Source organism: Pelophylax lessonae, assembly GCF_965119305.1.
Source record: "Pelophylax lessonae genome assembly, chromosome: 5".
NCBI classification, from domain to species: domain Eukaryota; kingdom Metazoa; phylum Chordata; class Amphibia; order Anura; family Ranidae; genus Pelophylax; species Pelophylax lessonae.
In genome coordinates, this window is record NC_138772.1 from 296,543,931 (window position 1) to 296,559,066 (window position 15,136).

Consider the following 15,136-nt stretch of genomic DNA (forward strand, 5'->3'; position numbering starts at 1 on the left):
ATTCCCTGATGTGAAGCACACCCCCTTTTTTGTCCCTCTCTACCAGAAACAATGGACCCCAAACTCTAGTGATACGCATGTACCGAAAGCCAGCCAGTTCCTGCTGATCCGGCGACTTTCAATTGGTGTGTTCCTTAATAATTGAAAAGTATTGAAATTTGTCCGGTTCAGCAGGAATCTGACAAATTTTAGATCTGTGTGTCTGTTCATCAGAAGAAAAAAAAGTGTTAGATCATCACCTGCTGACATCATCACTAGGGAAAAATCTTTCGGGGGCAACTTCTGGAAGCTCAGTTCTATTGATCTTATTGATGAAGACATGCCCTCTTCTCCAAAAAAATACATCTCCTACATACCTTTTTCTACACATAGTGTGTGTAAAGGATTTTGTGGGTCTTTTAACCCATGATTGGCATCCCTCTCAACCTCAACCTTTTTTTTTTGTCAGTACATACTGTACACTTCAGCTAATGCTAAAGTCAAATAAGTCAAATATCTTTAACTCCCTACCAAAATGATATATAAACAGAGATCTTCTGATGAAATAACTTATCATAAATAACCACAAATTGCTATCAAAAAGGACAGATAACATAATGAAAAATCTCTGAACATTTTGTGGGATTCTCTTACCCATCACTGACATGTATGTACAAAAGACTTAGTTCCAGTTGTTAAATGAACATGAGATCGCCCTAACATTCAAAGAATTATTATTCAATAGAACCGAAAGTAAAGAGGCTAAAGAGTAACTTTACCAAAATTGTTAAAGCCCAACAGAACAATCAGTTTAAATTAGCCAAATACATTCCAGATGCTTCAAAACTAAAGGCGTGGAAAGTGTAAAGCTACTTTCAGACAACATAATAGCAATGCATAGTTGGCTACTTTTAGAGGTGGCTAAACGCTGCCTGGACACAAACACATTGTGTTTTATGGCTGCACACAAACTGGCCAATTAGCTTGGCCAGTTTGAGTGCGGGAAGAACTCAGCTCAAACACCATTCTTGGAAGCACATTGACTTTGTCCAGTGTAGGTCGAAGGCTCTATTTGCATGTAATGGCTTGACTCAATGGTTACATGCAAACAGCGGTATTTATTTGTTCAGCGCATAAATCTAACTGCTGACACTCTCAACTGCTGCTGGTCTCACACAGTGTGTATCTTCTGATTCTTGCCAGTGGCTACCCCTGACTGGGGCTATGTGGACATCTAAATGTAGCCTTAACGTTTTTTCTCTTTACAAAGTAACCACAGCCAGCATAGAAAAACATTCTCTCTGCCAGAATGTTGTAGAGAAAAACACTTTCTTTCTATGTGGAATTAGTGGTTCCTCTGCAGAGGTCCAACAACCCCAGCCCTGAGCTAGAGCTCTCCAATTAACAGGAAACATGAGCTATGCAGATTAAAGAGCTATAGCTGACTCAGCAGGGAGCATCTTTGACCTCTGCAGGTTTCTGGGCCATTAACTTTTCTTTTCGGGCTATTGTTGCTTTTCAAAGGGAACAAACGAAAACATTTTACAGGCCTTTCGTTTGGATGCACTTGAAATATTTTTTTTTTTTCTGACCTAATGTGATTGTTTAGTTGGAATTTATTCTATTACATATTAATATTCTCACCCACAGCAGTTCCAGCATGTTTAAAACCATGGTCTTTATTGTGATGTCCACCAACTGAAGAGGAATTTTCAGGGAGGGGACCTCTGCTGAAAGCTGAACAGTTCATTCACAAGAAAGGTAGTAGGGAGGAATCGAGCAACTATAGACCAGTGAGTCTGACATCAATAGTAGGCAAATTAATGGAAACCCTATTAAAGGATAGGATTGTGGAACATCTTCAATCCCATGGATTGCAAGATGAAAAACAATATGGGTTTACTTCAGGGAGATCATGTCAAACAAATCTTATAGATTTTTTTGACTGGGTGACTAAAATAATAGACGGTGGAGGTGCAGTAGACATTGCATATCTAGATTTTAGTAAGGCTTTTGACACTGTCCCACATAGAAGACTTATCAATAAACTGCAGTCTTGAGCATGGACTCCCATATTGTTGAGTGGATTAGGCAGTGGCTGAGTGACAGACAACAGAGGGTTGTAGTCAATGGAGAATATTCAGAACAAGGTCATGTTACCAGTGGGGTACCTCAGGGATCTGTACTGGGACCAATTTTGTTTAATATCTTCATAAGTGATATGGCAAAAGGCCTCGATGGTAAGGTTTGTCTTTTTGCTGATGACACAAAGATATGTAACAGGGTTGATGTTCCTGGAGGGAAACGCCAAATGGAAAAGGATTTAGGAAAACTACAAGAATGGTCAGAACTCTGGCAACTGAAATTTAATGTGGATAAGTGCAAGATAATGCACCTGGGGCGTAAAAACCCAAGGGCAGAATGTAGAATATTTGACACAGTCCTGACCTCAGTATCTGAGGAAAGTGATTTAGGAGTAATTATTTCAGAAGACTTAAAGGTGGGAAGACAATGTAATAGATCAGCACAAAATGCCAGCAGAATGCTTGGATGTATAGGGAGAGGTATAAGCAGTAGAAAGAGAGAAGTGCTTATGCCGCTGTACAGAACACTGGTGAGACCTCACTTGGAGTATTGTGTGCAGTACTGGAGGCCATATCTCCAGAAGGATATAGATACTCTAGAGAGAGTTCAGACAAGAGCTACTAAACTAGTACATGGATTGCAGGAAAAAACTTACCAGGAAAGGTTAAAGGACCTTAACATGTATAGCTTGGAAGAAAGAAGAGACAGGGGGGATATGATAGAAACTTTTTTTAAATACATAAAGGGAATCAACTCGGTAAAGGAGGAGAGCATATTTAAAAGAAGAAAAACTACCACAAGAGGACACAGTTTTAAATTAGAGGGGGAAAGGTTTAAAAGTAATATGAGGAAGTATTACTTCACTGAGAGAGTAGTGGATGCATGGAATAACCTTCCTGCAGAAGTGGTAGCTGCAAATACAGTGAAGGAGTTTAAGCATGCATGGGATAGGCATAAGGCTATCCTTCATATAAGATAGGGCCAGGGACTATTCATAGGATTCAGAAATATTGGGCAGACTAGATGGGCCAAATGGTTCTTATCTGCCGACACATTCTATGTTTCTATGTTTCTATGAAATGACTTTTGCTCGAAACATTTGAAGACTCTCCTGTAGTACTGACACTGGCTCAAAGTTATCAGCATCTTACCATCTTCAATTGCCTTAGCAACCATTACCAAGCTTTAGATATGGTAAGCCAGATCTGGTTTAGAACAAGGAACCCCCAGATATCCACCCCATGCCAATGAATATGGGGTACATAACACTGTCCTACAATGTAAAATGCAGCCAAATGATGCTGACCTGTCACCATGATAACCCACTAACTGATGTCATATTCCTGGCCAGCTTTTTTACCTACTAAAGCTGTCTTCAGTTAGTGAGAGACAAATCCTGATTGACTTAATTGATAAAATATGGTTATAACAATTTATAGTCAATGGCATCATCCAGTATCCCAAACCACTTTGTTTACAAATAGAATCTGGTTGGGAATTTGTTATTTTGCAGCAATATTGTTGCCACCAGTAAATGATGGATCCATGGCCACCGTTTGTAAACAAACAGTGTCATTTTTTACATTCACAACTTCACATGCTGATTTAGGGCATCCCAAAATATTTAATTTAAAAGATTGTGTATTTTTAACAATGTCATTCAAGTCGCAATAAGAGACCCTCTCCCCTGTATTTTATTTATTTATTTATTTAGTTTTTTGCATTAGTACATGTTTCCTAAAGCAATATCCAGTAGCCTGCTCGTTAGCCTTAAAAAAAGCGAAAAATGAACAATAATTTTCATAGATTTCAGTTGAGTTCAGCGCTATATCCAGTATTTACAAACTTCCAGATAGGTTTGAAAGACATGCAGTGAGCCAGAATTTTGGGTTTACTAAAACTGGACAGTGCAAAATCTGGTGGAGCTGTGCATGGTAGCCAATCAGCTTCTAACTTAAACACTTACCGACCGACCACCTTCTTTTTAAGTCGGTCCTTTGACGCTAAATACCGGGATTGTGGCAGAAGATAGCTGCCATAACCCCGGTATTCTTTAAAACGGCGGACGATCGGCTTTCAGGTAAGGGTGGTCCCAGTGGCAGATTTGCCGCGAGATCACCCTTACGGTGCGGTGGAAGAGGTGCACCCCTCCCGCCACGTCCCGGTCGTTTTAACTGCTTACCGGACCAGCCGACAGCGTGGAAAACGATCCAGTCCCGAATCCTCTTAGACAGGAAGTCTAAGATGGTCCTCACTCGACTCTATGGTCTTGGAGGACCGGAGCGACGTCAAACGTTGTTGTCTAGCAATTGGTTTAAAGAGCTGATTTTTTTTAAACTTTTTTTTTTTTTTTTCTTTTCTTTTTTAGTGTACTTGTGAGGTCTGAGGTCTTTTTGACACCAGATCTCACAATTAAGAGGTCCTGTCATGCCTATTTCTATTACCAGGAATGTATACAATCCTTGTAATAGGAATAAAAATGATCATTTTTTTTTAAACTGTGTAAAAGTAAAAAATAATAAATAAAATTAATAGGAAAAAATAAATTAAAGCGCCTTGTCCCCGTTAGCTCGTGCGCAGAAGCGAACGCATACGGAAGCCCCACTCACATATGTAAACAGTGTTCAAACCACACATGTGAGGTATCGCCGCGATCGTTAGAGCAGAGCAATAATTTGAGCTCTATACATCCTATGTAACTCTAAGCTGGTAACCTGTAGACATTTTTAAAATGTCGCCTATGGGGATTTTTAAGTACCGAAGTATGTCGCCATTCTGCGAGCGTGCGCAATTTTGAAGCATGACATGTTTGGTATCTATTTACTCAGTGTAACATTATCTTTCACATTATGGAAAAAATTGGGCTAACTTTACTGTTTTCATATTTTTTTATTCAAAAAAGGGAATTTTTTTCCCAAAAAAATTGCGTTTGGAAGACCGCTGCGCAAATACGGTGTGATAAAAAAATATTGCAATGATCTCCATTTTATTCTCTAGGGTCTCTGCTAAAAAAAAAAAAAAAAAAAAAATTATATATATATATATATATATATATATATATATATATATATATATATATATATATATATATATATATATATATATATATATATATATATATATAATGTTTGGGGGTTCTAAGTAGTTTTCTAGCAAAAAAAAAAAACAACAGATCTTGGCTTGTGAACGACAAGTGTCAAAAATAGGCCTGGTCTTAAAGTGGTTAAGCATGTTCAATTAAGCTTTGACAAAAAAACCTAGAAGCTGATTGGTTTCTATGCAGAGCTGCATCCGATTTATGAACTCTCCAGTCTTAGTAAATCAACTAATTTGTCTACTTTGCTCATCATTCACTACTAATCTGCACTTTGTAGCCATGAGCACCAGATGGTACCTATCGAGAAGGACTTGCAACGTTCAAGACTTTAGGAACAATGGCACCCATGTCTCATCCCATGTGGGACCAATGGCTCCCATGTCTCATCCCATGTGGGACCAAGATGCTTAGCAAACTCTTCTCCTCTCGAGGTCACATCACGTCCATAATTCACCACATTGCAAATTTGCAATTGTTAAACCAAAGTGCAAGGAAAAATGAAAAATATAATGTAGGCATTTAAATGAAAATGATCTATTTATTTTAGGTTTCAGGAATAACAAAAATCAACATGACATTTATACAAGATGTTAACTGATTTATTAAAACAAGAGAAACAAATTTGGGAAAGATAAAGGCTTTCATTTGTCTTCTGACAAAAGCACAGGACATTTTTTCATGCTGACTATCCTAATTTTAGCTGAATTCAGATGTTGTATTTACTTATTTGTCTGTGGGGTTCTATTTGTACAAAATATGCACACAGCATAAACCACAAACACAAGTTAAGTTGAAGTATTGTACTGTATATTTCATGCTAATAAATATGATATGCAAATATAAATGCACCTGAAAGTCATTTTTATTTTCTAAGTACAGAAAGTATTGGTACGTCACTAGCCTGGGAGGGTCTGGGGAGCGAGCGCGCGCCACCGGCGGCACGCTCCCGCGCGGTCACGGACCCCCCCGCGCGTGTGACCGGTGGACCCGATGTCCGCCGGCCACTCTGCGATCGACGGGGGAAAGGGAGAAAGTCAGGCAGCTTGTGTAAACAAGCTGCCTGTCATTCTCCTCGGTGTAAAGACACTGATCACACGGATCTACTATGTAGATCCGTTGATCAGTGTCCTTACAGCTCAAGCCACAGCCAATCACAGTAGAAAGCACGCCCCTAGGGACACACACAGCCCCTCCCTCCCAAATAAAGTTAACCCCTTCACTACCAGTGTATTTTTACAGTAACAGTGCATATGTATAGCACTGATTACTGTAGAAATGTCACTGGTAACCCCAAAAGTGTCAAAAATGTCAGTCAAGGGTCCGATCTGTCCGCCCTAATGTCGCAGTACCGCAAAAAAAATCGCAGATCGCCGCCATTATGCGTTAAAAATAAACAACAAAAATGACAAAAATCTTTCCCTTTGTCAGTAAACGCGATAACTTTTGCGCAAACCAATCAAAATACGCTTTTTGTGATTTTTTTTTACCAAACATAGGTAGCATAAAACAAATTGGCCAAAAATGTTAAAAAATTTTGATTTTTACATTTTTTTGGGGGGGAATTTCATATAAAAAAATTTGAAAAATATTGCTATTTTTGCAAAATTGCCGCTCTTTTTTTGTTTATAGCGCATGATCAAAAAATCGCACAGGTGATCAAATACCACCAAAAGAAAGCTCTGTTTGTGGGAAAAAAAGGACGCCAAATTCGTTTAGGTACAGCGTCGCACGACCGCGCAATTGTCCGTTAAAGTTACGCAGTGCCGAATCTCAAAATACCCCCTGGTCGTTTAGCAGCCAAATCCTCCGGGGCTTAAGTGGTTAAATTGGCTTCAAAAGTGTCATTTAGCATTTATTAGTGTGAGGAAAGGGATATCTAGTGTAGTTAGAGTGCTCCTTTACACTTTAGATAGATGCAAAAAATTAATTTCTGTAGGGAAAGTGTTAAATGCCAGGGTGACCGTAATGTAGTGTAGGGTGAACTGACACTGACTGCTATGGCAGGGTGACCAAACCCTTCTATGTCAGGGTGACCGCTATAGAGAAAAGCTAGTTTCTCTGAAGTCACTTTCGCTGCAGGGATATGGCTTCTCACCCGTCAGCTTGCTTTTTGGCTGCAGGCGTCTATAGGGATTTTTTGAGCACATGTTTGGAGTCAGGCATGACATCTGAACATGTGTATAGGAGGTATATATACACACCCATGTATGTATATATACACCTGCACATATATAGGTGTGAAAGGAGCAGAAAACACTACTTGCGCTAATGAAATAATTAACACCAATATGGTTATGCTCCTATCACACCTATATATATGTCTAAGTGTAAAATACATATAAGGATGTGTGTATATATACCACTATACACAAGTTCAGATGTTTTGCCTGCCTCCAAAGAACCCAAAAAAATGCCCAAATAAACGCTAGCGTAAAAAAAAAAAAACGCCCAGGGGTTTTTGGAGGCAGGTAAAACATCTGAACTTGTGTATAGTGGTATATATACACACATCCTTTTATGTATTTTACACTTAGACATATATAGGTGTTATAGGAGCGGAGCCATATTAGTGTAAATGATTTCATTAGCGCAAGCATATATTTCTGCTACTATCACACCTATATATGTCTAGGTGTATATATACATATAAGTATGTGTGTATATATACCTGTATACAGAAGTTCAGATGTTTTGCCTGCCTCCAAAGAACCCAAAAAAATGCCCAAAAAAACGCTAGCGTAAAAAAAAACGCCCAGGTGTGTTGTTGCAGGCATTTTTTGGGGGTTTTTGGAGGCAGGCAAAACATCTGAACTTGTGTATAGTGGTATATATACACACATACTTATATGTATTTTACACTTAGACATATATAGGTGTTATAGGAGCGGAGCCATATTAGTGTAAATTATTTCATTACCGCAAGCATATATTTCTGCTACTATCACACCTATATATGTCTAGGTGTATATATACATATAAATATGTGTGTATATATACCCGTATACACAAGTTCAAATGCTTTGCCTGCCTGAAAAGACCCCAAAAAATGCCCAAAAAAACGCCTGCTACTAAACCGGCAAGGTGTGAAAAGAGAAAAGCCACTAACCTGTTCTATAAGTGACAAAATACAAATGATCTTTTTTTTATGGTTCTGGACATGCTACGGAGCTGAAACTTCACAGGTACACCTTTTAGACCCCCCAGATACTAAATCCAAAGATTTTTTTTTTTTTTTTTTTTTTAATAATTGGCTCTCTATCAAAAATTTTTAAGAACTTTTTTTGTGTGATTAATAGTCCCTGGGGTATGACCCAGAACCCTAGGCACTTTTAAGGGGCATTTATTGGGTTTTAGGACTTCAAAATGGTGTTTTTTGATTACCCAAGTTCGGGTCTCATTGATTTCAATGTGGTTCTGAAATCACATGGTTACCCTTAGGCATTTTAATACCACAAGAAGCCAGAAAATCCTAATCTGTTACCTGTTTTCCTTACCCCAATGCCTTTTCTTGCATATTCTACAATGTACTGTATTTGGGGTAGAGGCAACGAGTGATTTACTAAAGGAGTTAAAAATCTTCATTACATTGAGTGGAGCGCATTGGGTGTCTCAATTATTTGAAAATTCCTTTTTTTATTTATTTCATCTGCACACTACTGTGTATTCCACATGAACACAGCTACAACCTATTGATGAAAAATAACTTCTTTAACAAATCTATTTCATACCCATTTTCATAACAAGATGAGACTTTTTTCCAGACTAACTCATAGTAAATTGTTATAGACCATTTGATGCCTGGTTTGAAAAAATGGCAGTATCGGCAGGATCATTTATATCCATGCCCGTCTACTGTGATGCTAAAGATACAATTTTATGTATACCCTTGTAAAGTCAGGAATAAAATATCAGGAATAAAAGGGTACATTAAGATGTGCAATACTCTTTGTACATACCATTTTAATTAGTGTTATGAGTCTTGTTCTAGTATTTTAGGTGTTCAGTTAACAATAGTCAATAAATGAAGATATGGGCAATGCTCTTCAGTGTTTTTAATGACACTTAAAGGGTAACTCCATTTTTGTGGAAAAAATATAGCAAATAAAATAATAATAATATTAATACAGCATATGAAATTGCTTAACATTTTAATGTTATTAAAAGTTGCCCTTTCCTTTGCAATCTACAGAGCCTGTAAAGTTCAATACATTTTGGCAACCTGGAGGTGTACTGTAGAACGTTGGTGTATAGAATGCCCCAATGGATGTAATTTCTTGCTTGCGTGATTGGCTCACTGATTTTCCCAGAAGTCTGATTAAGATACCAGTCAATTTTTAGGTACCTTCTGCAAAAGGAATTCCAGGTTTAATTAGAAACTCCCCAGGGGTTAAAGGGATGCAGACCAGATACTTAGAACACTAAGCATGTACTAGCTGCTTATAATGAACAATTTCCTCCCATTCAGAATCAGTCTGCAGTCAGTCTGGTGAAAAAAAAAATGTTATTCCTTATAAGCAACAAAAAGTAGGAATCTTCTACAAAGTTGAATAAAATCCATGCAATGTACATTGCTCACATAGAGAGAATTGTTTTCTTTTCTTAAAAAGTCAAGTTAATTTTTAAGGTCAATGATTAATATTGTAGTAATATCATATCACAAAATGTATTTGTTACTTTCAAATATGAACTAATGTTGTTCTGAACATCAATTTGAAAACCTGTTTAAAGCTATTTGTCAAAAAAAAAAGGGTTTGTGACCTTAAAATGTGAAATATAGGCAAACAGTTAAAAATGCAACTGAAGTACAAATGCCAAAAAGGTTTTGATCCTTTTCAATCAGTTTTCTAAACCCGATCATTGTGCCAGGCACCATACCAGGTCCTGCCCATTTACTTTACTACATTGTCTTCAAATCAGCAAAAATTGGTCTCAACTGTGATTGGATAGCAAAGAAGCTGACTACTGAGGTCATCTCTGCATTCTTTCCTTCAACCAGCAGAATCTACACTACATTACCAAAAGTATTGGGGCGCCTTCCTTTACACGCACATGAAATTTGATGGCATCCCAGTCTTAGTCTCTAGGTTTCACAATTGAGGTGGCCCACAATTTGCAGCTATAACAGCTTCATCTCTTCTGGGAAGGCTGTCCACAAGGTTTAGGAGTGTGTCTATGGGAATGTTTGACCATTCTTCTAGAAGTGCATTTGTGAGGTGAGGCACTGATGTTGGAGAGAAGCCCTGACTCACAGTCTCTAATTCATCCCAAAGGTGTTCTGTCAGGTTGGGGTCAGGGCTCTGTGTAGGCCAGTCAAGTTTCTTGATCCAAATAATTTGGGGGAGGGGGGATTATGGTGTGGGCTTTTTTTTTTTCAGGGGTTAAGTTTGACCCCTTAGTTCTAGTGAAGGAAACTCTTAAGGCGTCAGCTTACCAAGACAATTTCATGCTCCCAACTTTGTGGGAACAGTTTGGGGATTGCCTGTCCCTGTTCCAATATGACTGGGCACCAGTGCACAAAGCAAGGTCCATAAAGTCATGGATGAGTGAGTTTGGGATGGAGGAACTTGACAGGCCTGCACAGATTCCTGCCCTCAAAAATGCTTCTGGAAGAATGGTCAAACATTCCCAAAGACACACTCCTAAACCTTGTGGATACCCTTCCTAGAAGATTGCTATTATAGCTTCAAAGGATGGGCCAACTCAATACTTAACCCTTACGGACTAAGACTGTGATACTATTAAAGTTAATGTGCGTCTAAAGGCAGGCATCCCAATACTTTTGGCAATTCAGTGTATGTATTAAATTCCAAAAGTGTATAAATTAGTACAGCCACATTCACAAATTAGTTAGTACAGAAATACATGGGTGTTTTATAAAAATGCATTTTACTCTTTTTATAACATTTTAACTGGATTAAATAGAGCTTTTTAACACCCGCCCACACAAACTAGTATAAACCCTTAAAGAATTGATTTTGTCCTTGCTAGATAAATAAATCTGCAATGACTTCAACTTTATTATGCTCACAGCTAGGACTAATCTTAACCTGAGCCTTTTAAAGGCAAACTTTTATTAATTTTGTATAAATGTGCTCTTTTTAACAATGTTGACATGCAAACCCATAGCACCATGAATCTGAATAATTTTCTGTGTACAGGTTTCTATTGAAAGAAGCATTTGTTTTTATATCACCTTTACAAATCCAAAAGAATGGCACAACAATCATGCGCGAAAAAGTAAATTGCACTATGTAAGCTTTAAGTATGTGACTGCAATTCACACAGAGGCACCTGCAGAATTCAGTGAATTGTTAAATTTATGGTGACTAATAAAACAATAGTCCTAAGTAAGATTAAGAAATACACCTGATTAAAAGATTTTGATCCCAACAGCCACATAGAAATCCCCCCAACAATCTAGGACTATTTTACTAAGAATAATGAACAAAAATGGAAAGGTATTTCTTTTTTTTTTATCAACTATTAGTTTCCCAGTCATATGATACCAAAAATTCCCATATGATTAAATGGGAAAAGATCTAGCTCAAGAAATTTCTTGGGAGGGATGGAAGAAATCTTTTTCGATAATCAGTAAATCCTCTTTGTGTATCGAACACTAGGACAACCTAATATATCCTTCCTCTTCCCCCATATGTTGGAGATGCAATGAACAGGTAATATTTTACATATTCTTGGGAGCTGTAAATGCTTACACAGTTTTTGGAATTCGGTTTCCTCCTTTTTAGCAAACCTAATGGGGATCCAAGCTTATGCCTACCACAGCTTTACTAGGAATTGATCTTGATATCTATCCTACAATTTATAGAACAATTGTAGTCCATATATTGATAGCAGTAATGCTCACTTTTACCAATCTACAGAAATCAACTGATGCATCTAATTTATCATGGTCATTTCCAGACTAAATACTCAAGCACAATAGGAATTGTTATTAGCATATAAGAACTATTCTACCAACACCTATAAAAATAGATGACAAAGTGGCTATCTCACCATAAGGCTTTCCAATACTTAAAGGAGTTTAATCTCTAATGTTGATCTTAGGTTTGACTTTGCTGTGTAGTTACTCATATATTATACTCTTTTTTTTTTTTCCCCCTTTTCTTTCCTGGTTCATGTATATGCAACTCTATGTTTACATTGATGCCCAGTCTATGCCCACAGCTTGGTCCCATCAGGGGTGGACTGGTCTGAGTACATCAAGAAATCTATACACTCTCTTCCTGTACTTTCCTGTGTTGAAATGAATATATCATTGTAAACAACTATTCATAGTTTTCTGTATTGATGCTTTTTACATTTAATAAAAAAATAAATACATTTAAAAGATGGTGACTAATTACTGGAGCAGAGCGACGCCCCTTGCTGTCAGGGGAATAACTCCTCCAGTAAGGGCAGGAGCAAGGGGAAAGGAAAGACTGGTGGTAGGGGACTCAATTATTAGAAGGACAGAAAGAGCAATCTGTCAAAAAGGCAGTGAGTGCCAAACTGTTTGTTGTTTACTGGGCGTTCGGGTTCAGCACAACACAGATCTGGTGGACAGATTATTGGATGGGGCTTGAGCTGTCATGGTACACGTGGGTACCAATGACAACGTTTGAGGAAGATGAAGAGTCCTAAAAAACGATTTCAGGGACTTAGGATCTAAATTGAGGAGTAGGACCTCCAAAGTAGTATTCTCAGAAATACTACCTGTACCTCGAGCCACGCCAGAGGGGCAGCGGGAGATTGGGGAAGTAAACAAGTGGCTGAGGAGCTGGTGTAGTAAGGAGGGATTTGTGTTCCTGGAGAACTGGGCCGACTTCTCAGTCAGCTACCGGCTCTTTAGTAGGGATGGACTGCACCTAAATGGGGAGGGTGCAGCCATACTGGGAAAGAAGATGGCCAAAAAGTTAGAGGGTCTTTTAAACAAGGTTATGGGGGAGGGTCCAGATGTAGAATTAGCCAGCGGGGAGCAAGGTTTAGTGGGCATTATTGGGGGGCATTAGGGGTAGGGTGACGAGAAATCCAAAACCCAAAGTAGGTAGGATACAGTATGCAACTGGACAAAATTACGAGGTTTGTATACCAATGCTAGAAATCTGGCCAACAAGATGGGAGAACTAGAGCTGTTAATATATGAGGAGGATTCTGATTTTCTGGGAATCTTGGAGACTTGGTTTGACAGCTCTCATGATTGGCTGGCAAACATCCAGGGGTATTCTCTTTATCGTAGAGATAGAGAGGGCAAACAAGGAGGGGTATGTCTATATATCAAGAACAATCTGCAAGTAAATATGAGGGACGATATAACTAATGGGGCTAGGGAGGAGGTGGAATCCCTATGGGTAGAGCTTCAAAGGGAAGGTACTATGGGGTAATATTGGGTGTATGCTATAGGCCCCCCAACCAGAGAGAGGAGGGGGAGGCGGACCTCCTATCACAGCTTGGAAAGGCAGCAAGGATTGGAAATGACGTTATAATGGGAGACTTCAATTATCTGGATATTGACTGGGCAGAAGGAACCGCGCATTCATCTAAGGCTCGCCATTTCCTAAATATTTTGCAGGACAATTTCATGGGTCAGATGGTGAACGCACCAACGAGAAACAATGCGTTACTAGACTTATCAATTACTAACAATACAGACCGGATTGTGGATGTAGAAATACGGGGAAACTTAGGAAACAATGACCATAGGTCAATTAGTTTCAGTATCAATCATAGAAATAGGAAACACAAGGGTAATACAAGGACACTGATTTTCAAAAGAGACAATTTCTCTAAACTGGGTTCCTTGTAAAACAATACAAAATGGGATAAAATCCTAGGAACAAAGAACACGGAGGAAAAATGGGAGTGCTTTAAGAACATACTAAATAAAGGTATTGGCCAGTGCATTCCAATGGGGAATACATTTAAAAGAGCTAAAATAAACCCTGGGTGGCTAAACTCCAAATTAAAAATGCATATAAAAACTAAAGAGTAGGCTTTCAAAAAATACAAGGCGGAGGGGTCATTGGCAGCATTTCAAAATTACAAAGAATGCAATAAGAAATGTGAGAGCGACATTAGGGTGGCTAAAATAGAAAATGAAAGGCCATAGCTGAAGATAGTAAAAGAAAAATCCAAGAAATTCTTTAACCACTTTAATACAGGGCACTTCCCTCCCTTCCCGCCCAGGCCAATTTTCCCCTTTTAGCTCTGTTGCATTTTGAATGACAATTGCGCGGTCATGCAACACTGTACTTACACCAAATTTATATCATTTTCCCCCCACAAATAGAGCTTTCTTTTGGTGGTATTTGATCACCTGTGCGATTTTTACTTTTTGCTAAACAAATAAAAAAAGACAGAAAAGTTTGAAAAAAAAAAAAAAGTTTTTTGTTTATGTTATACAATTTTGTAAATAAATAAGTTTTTTCCTGCACTGATGAGCACTGATGAGACTGCACTGACAGGCACTGATGAGGAGGCACTGATGGGGTGGCACTGATGGGGTGGCACTGATGGGGTGGCACTGATAGGCGGCACTGATAGGCGGCACTGATAGGCGGCACTGATATGTGGCACTGATAGGTAGCACTGATATGCAGCATTGGTGGGCACTGATAGGTGGCACTGCTGGGCACTGATAGGCGGCATTGATGGGCACTGATAGGCGGCACTGACGGGCACTGATAGGTGGCACTGACGGGCACTAATGGGCACTGATAGGCAGCACTGGTGGGCACTGATGGGCACTGATGGGCGGCACTGATCGGCACTGACGGGCGGCACTGATGGGCACTAATGGGCACTGATAGGCAGCACTGGTGGGCAATAATGGGCACTGGTGGGCGACACTAAAGGATGGCAATGATGGGCACTTGTGGGCAGCACTTATAGGGAGGACACTGGTGGGCATCACTGATGGGGAGGGCAATGAGGGGCTCCCTGAGCCCTGATTGCCATCCCTGGTGGCCATAGTGGGCA